This window comes from Sapajus apella, unplaced genomic scaffold, assembly GCF_009761245.1.
Source record: "Sapajus apella isolate SASKATOON/1434 unplaced genomic scaffold, GSC_monkey_1.0 scaffold76, whole genome shotgun sequence".
Taxonomy (NCBI): domain Eukaryota; kingdom Metazoa; phylum Chordata; class Mammalia; order Primates; family Cebidae; genus Sapajus; species Sapajus apella.
This window is the reverse complement of record NW_022437016.1, coordinates 8,779,216-8,785,575: the sequence shown is the minus strand read 5'-3', so window position 1 is coordinate 8,785,575 and position 6,360 is coordinate 8,779,216. Positions and strand designations below refer to the sequence as shown.

The window sequence follows — 6,360 nt, the reverse complement described above, 5'->3', positions numbered from 1 at the left end:
TTTTTAGTAGAGACGGGGTTTCACCATGTTGGCCAGGCTGGTCCCAACTCCTGACCTCAGGTGATCCACCCACCTTGGCCTCCCAAAGTGCTGGGATTACAGGCATGAGCCACCACGACTGGCCATTTTTTTTTTTTCTTTTTGAGACAGAATCTTGCTCTATCGTCCGGGCTAGAGTACAGTTGTAGTCATAACTCAGGAGTCTGCAGCCTCCTGAGCTCAAGCAATCCTCCTACCTCCACTGCCCATGTAGCTGGGACCACAGGCATGCACCACCATACCCAGCTAATTTTTAAATTTTTTTTAGAGAGAAGATCTCACTTCATCACCTAGGCTGGTTTCAAACTCCAGGGCTCAATTAATCCACAGGCCCCAGCCTCCCAAATGCTGAGATGACAGGCAAGAGCCAATGTGCCCAGCCTGGGTGTTTCTTAAGATTCAGAAGAGTTTTCCCAGATACTCTTCTGGTGACTTCTCCTCCAGTGCCATTGACCAGAACTGAGCCATACACCGTGCCTCTGCTCCAGTCCATTACTGGCAAGGAAGTGAGGCCACCAGGTTGACATAGATCCAGGCCAGGTGCGGTGGCTCATATCTGTAATCAGAGCACTTTGGGAGGCCGAGGTGGGCAAATCACTTAAGGCCAGGAGTTCAAAACCAGCCTGCCCAACATGACAAAACCTCGTCTCTACTAAAAATACAAAAATTAGCCCGTAATCTCAGTCACTCGGGGGGCTGAGACACAAGGATCATTTGAACCTGGGAGGTGGAGGTTGCAGTGAGCTGAGATCGTGCCACCACACTCCAGCCTGGGCAACAGAGTGAGACTCTGTCTCAAAAAAATTTTTTTAAAGAAGTGAGGACCCAGCCAACTCAGGGGATGGGACCTGAAACAGTCATCCTCATGGAGGAGGAGGGAGGCATGAACAAATTGGGGGTTCTGTTAGGACAGAGAGAGGAGGGAATGAGGGCTGGGTGGGCAGCCAACAATAGTGACTGGAGACAGGTGGTCCCCTCCTTCAAGGAGCTTACACTCTAGGGAAACAGAATAGTAAACAAGGAGACAGACCAATGTACCGTTTACACTTCCATCGGAGCTGTACAGGAGGGAAGCAGAGTTTGGTGCCTCTCCTTCAGATGGTGCGTCAGGGAGTCCTCTTGGAGCTGACATCAGCCAACCATGTTGGGTAGAAGGGAGAATGGGTTCCAGGCAGAGAAGGGAGGCAACACAGTCCGTAGGAGGGACAGGAGGGACTGAAGGGAATGGGGGAGCCCAGGAAGTAGCAAGCAAGATGAGTGGCTTGAGTTGAAGTTAGAGATTTAGGCAGAGTCAAGTCATGCAAGGTTTTAGAGGCCACAGACAGGAGTTTGGATTTTATTCAGAATCAGTGGAAAGCCAGTGTAGGGCTTTTTGAAATGGGTGTGACACAGTTAATGTTATATTTTTTAAAAGTCCTGCTGGCTGCTCAGAGGATGGCTTTGTGAAAGCACACAGAACAATTGGAAGGTCACTGTGATGATCACCTATGTCACCTAGACAGGTGCGGGTGGCATGGACTCTGCTGTCAGTGGAAATGGAGAGGAAAGAGCTTTTGTTGAGATGGGATCAGTAGGACTTGCCAGGTATGTGCTAGCTCCATTCTCATGGCCTCTCTTGTCCAGTCTTCTCTATACACCTTGACAGTCATTTTTTTTTTTAAATAAACTATTATTTCCCCTCAGCATAGTAAAGTTCTGAGGAGTGGGCTGCACTGGGTCCCAGCATTTAGCTGAGCCAGAGTAGGGAGGAGCAGGACAGCTGGATTCTGGGGTGAGTGGGCAGGACCAACTCAATTAGCATTTCACTGGGATTGTTTTCCTCGATGAAGCTTTTGTTTTTGAGGGTGATATTTTGAGAAGTGCTGTCTCCGTGGGAATATCTTAGTTATGTACAGCAAAGCCATCTCTGCATCTACATTTTCTTGTTTAACACATGGCTGTCTTTATAATGAGTGCCTTCTTCATATGGGGTTATCAGAGTAACTCTGAATCTGTTTTACAGCTAAATTAATGATGTCCAGGAAACATTTATTTGGCTCCCTTTCTATTTATAATATTGTTACCAGCTAATTGCCTTTGAATATTCCTACGTATAGGGTCCTTTGTGCCAGTTAAAATCTACCCCATGTAGGTGAATCCCAAATGCCACTCAGGGCTACTCAGTCACTTGGGAAGTTTCTCTTCTTGTATTAACAAGAGCAATCATGAAAATTTACACCAGGATAAAGGGTCAGCTTGAGACAACACCTAAAAAGTACTATGTATATTTTTCTGATTATAAAAATAACATTTTCATTGCAGAAAATTTGGAAAAGACAGAAAAGCATAAAGAAAGGTGGCTCGCATTTCTTCCACCCGGAGACATCACGCATTCAATTTTGCTGCTTTTCTTTACAAGTGTTTTTTATGCCTTCTTAAATAATTGAGTTCATATAGTCAATATCATTTTTCTTCCTTTTTTCATGCAATTATATGGACTTTCCTCGCACTGTGAGATATTATATGTAAATAATCAGTTATAAATGGTTACATAATTCCTCTGCTTGAATTTGCCTTACTGTACCACACTTTATTTGACTATGCCCCTCTTGGTTGTTGTTTTGTTTGTTTGTTTTGCTTTTTTTTTTTTTTTTTTTTTTTTGGAGACAGGGTCTTGCTCTGTCACCCAGGCTGAAGTGCAATGGCACACAGTCTCAGCTCACTGCAATCTCCACCTCCTGGATTCAAGCAATTCTCCTGTCTCAGCCTCCCAAATAACTGGGATTACAGGCACACCACCATACCTGGCTAACTTTTTGTATTTTTAGTAGAGACAGGTTTTCACCATGTTGGCCAGGCTGGTCTTAAACTTCTGACCTGAAGTGATCCACCCATCTCGACCTCCCAGAGTGCTGGGATTATAGGAGTGAGCCACCACAGCTGATCCACCCCTCCTGTTTAAATTTTTGTTGTTGTGATGTGAACAGTTTTATACTTAAAGATTCACTGTATTTTAGAGTTTTTCCTTAAAATAAATTCCCAGCAATTCCAGTTCTCGATTAAAGGATATGATTATTTTTAAGGTCCTTGAGACACTTGACAAGTTACATTTCATAAATGTTTTACTATTGTCCATTTTTTTGTTGTTGTTGTTGGGGATGGAGGAACGAGTCTTGCTTGGTTGCCCAGGCTGGAATGCAGTGGCCTGTTTTCAGCTCACTACAACCTCCACTTCCCAGGTTCAAGCGATTCTCCTGCCTCAGCCTCCCAAGTAGCTGGGACTATAGACACACACCACCATGCCCAGCTACTTTTTGTATTTTTAGTAGAGACGGGGTTTCACCATGTTGGCCAGGATCTCTCGATCTCCTGACCCTGTGATCTGCTCATCTCAGCCTCCCAAAGTGCTGGGAATACAGGCGTGAGCCACGGCGCCTGGCCTGCTGTTGCCCATTCTCATCCACGTTCCTTGGATGGCCACCCTGGGCTACAACTAGGAATTTTTATTTTTTTATATTTGCTAATTTAATGGGCAAAGAGAAGTGAATTATATTTTAATTTTCATTTTATTGATTACTAGTGACATTGAACTGTTGTTCATGTTTATTTACCAGGTGTTTGTTTTTTCATTATGAACCCTGACACTTCTCTACTGAGCTCTCAGTGTTTTTTTATTTTTATTTACGTAAGCTATTTATATGTTTTTTTAGTATTAACCTTCATATAAAATTGTAGCAAATATATTTTTCTTGATTGGGATTCCCTACCCAAGCCCAAATACACACAGAAGTATAGAGTACACCCCTGCCCGCCACGTACCCCTCACACAGCTTCAGCCATTGACATTTTGTCATATTTGTTTAATTTGTTTTCTACCCTACTCTCCCCCAACATATATATATATATAACTGAGACAGAGACTTGCTCTGGCTCCCAGGCTGGAGTGCAGTGGTGCGATCATGGCTCACTACAGCTTCGACCTCCCAAGCTCAGGTGATCCTCCCACCTCAGCCTCCCAGGTAGCTGGGACTATAGGTGTGCACCACCACGCCTGGCTGATCTTTGTATTTTTTTTGTAGAGACAGGGCTCCCCCGTGTTGCCCAGGCTGGAAGCTCCTGGGCTCAAGGGATCCACCCACCTCACTCCTGGGCTCAAGGGGTCCACCCGCCTCAGCCTCCCAAAAGGCTGGTAGTACAGGCAAGAGCCACCACACCTGGCCACTCCTCACTTTTTTTGCTGGAATATTTTAAGAACAATTTAGGTATTTCATTTCATCCTTAAGTTATTGTAGTAAGCATCTCTAAAAAATAAAAATGTAACATTTTATTTTTCCTTCAACTTTTCATTTAAAAAAAATTCAAACCTATGGAAAAGTAAAAAGAATAATACAAAAAATACTTATTTACCCTTCACCTATGTTCACTGATAATTAATGTTTTACATATGTGCGTTGTATTATGCACACTATGCCTTTTGTTTTTGTTTTCATTTTATTTTTGCAGAACCATTTTAAAGTAAGTTATGACACTTCACTCCTAAATATTTCAGCCTGTGTCTTCTAAGAAGACAAGATATTGTCTATCCTAATCATAAAACCATTATCATTCTCAAGATATTTGCCATTGATACAATACTATTATCTAATGAAAATATTGCTTTTAATGCAAAAAATGCAGTTACTTTTGCACCAACCTAGTAGATAATCTGTAATGTACATTCCATTTCCCCAGTTGACTCCTAAATAACTTTTCTAATCATCTTTCTTTTTTAATATACTTGGGCTCAAATCGAGGATCACACATTACCTTTGGTTGTTATGTCTCTTTCGTACCCGTCCATGTAGGATAGCCTCTCTTGCTTTTTGTTATGTGTTGGTCTTTTAAGACTTTGAAAGACTGATATTTAGAAATCCTCAGTGCACCATTCAAGGTCTGATAAGCATGATGGGTCCATGACCCAAACAAGTACCTTAGTCACCCGCCTTAGGCTGAGACACCCCATGCTAGGTGTCATGGTCACACACACACACACACACACACACACACACATACCCCTCTCAAAATAGAAGTCTACCTTCCCCAACCTTTCCAATGACTTTTAGGATTGGGGAGGAAATTCTCTTTTTAATAATCTGGTGACCATCACCTGGCAAACAGTTAAGCCTTTGGGGAATCCATGTTGGGCCGGCTCCAGTGAGGAGAGGAGAAAGGTTTTAAGTTCTCATTTAAGATCTACCTCAAGCAAACATCATAGTAGGCAGTGCAGGACATGCTCAACAAGGGTATGTCACACTGTCCTGCAGTCATTTTTCTGTTAGTTGCAGTCAGTCCAGCTGGTTTGACCATCCTAGCCTGTCCAATTAGCTGCTTCCTGTCAGTCATAGAAGGCAGGATTTGGTGTGATGCTGTCTTTGGGCCCAGAACAGGGCAGCATCAACCCAAAGCAGTGCCTCCAGTCCCTCTTTTGGTCCTCAGTGCCTCCAACAGGGAAAGGAAGAGAGGGACTGGATGACACCCAGGGGCTCCTCCCACTCTGACGTCCTCAGACCCTGGGCCTCCGTTGGCCCACTTTAGCAACCAGGGAAAGAGGTGCCAGTCTCAACCAAAAAAATTAAAGGATCGCACTCAAGTCTGTAGAGAAAATTCCAGTGCCTCAGTTCTGGGGGATCTCACCTGTCCTCTGGGACCCACCCTAAAAAGTGTTTCCTACTTGAAAATTTGAGTGGCATGCATCCGATGTATAGAGAGGTCTTAGAAACAGATCTTTTATCACAGTGAGTCAATGGGGGGCTGGGGCTTCCAGTCTCACTGTCTGGCTCTGAAGCCTGAGCCCCTTTCAGTGTGCCAGGCTGATTCTCGTGCTGATGTGGGGTGAACAAAGAGGACCAGGCTGCGCTGAGAATTGGAGTCAACAGAGGAGCCCTTGCTCCCAGAGGTCAGGCCACAGCCACATCACAGGACTCCAGAGAAGAAGGGCCAACAGGAAACAGGCCTTGAATGACATTTCAGTAGTAATAAACTTGAAGGATCCACATTTCTGTAGCACATTCAGAGAAGAACTACAGGTTATATATCTCTTTTTCTGGCTTCCAGAATTCTGAGACTGTTTTAATATACGGTAAGATGTCTTTTACCTAAGCTGCGCATCTGTGAGGCAGACATGCCTTCAGATACCCTCACATCTCCTTTGATTTAATCCTCACAGCAGCCCTTAAGGGCATATATTATTATCCCCATTTTCCAGCTTAGGAAACTGAGACTGAGAGAGGTAGATGAATTTGGCCAAGATCACACAACTGTTAATGACAAAACTAGTATCTGAACCAGGGTCTGCTGATTCCA

The 6,360-nt window shown here is 43.9% G+C and overlaps 1 protein-coding gene across 8 annotated transcripts in view; it reads left to right on the top strand.

The window, feature by feature from the left end:
* Nucleotides 1-6,360, top strand: part of DENND1A (DENN domain containing 1A) — a 545,539-nt gene that overhangs the window by 411,664 nt on the left and 127,515 nt on the right. The gene's annotated exons all lie outside the window — the stretch shown is intronic.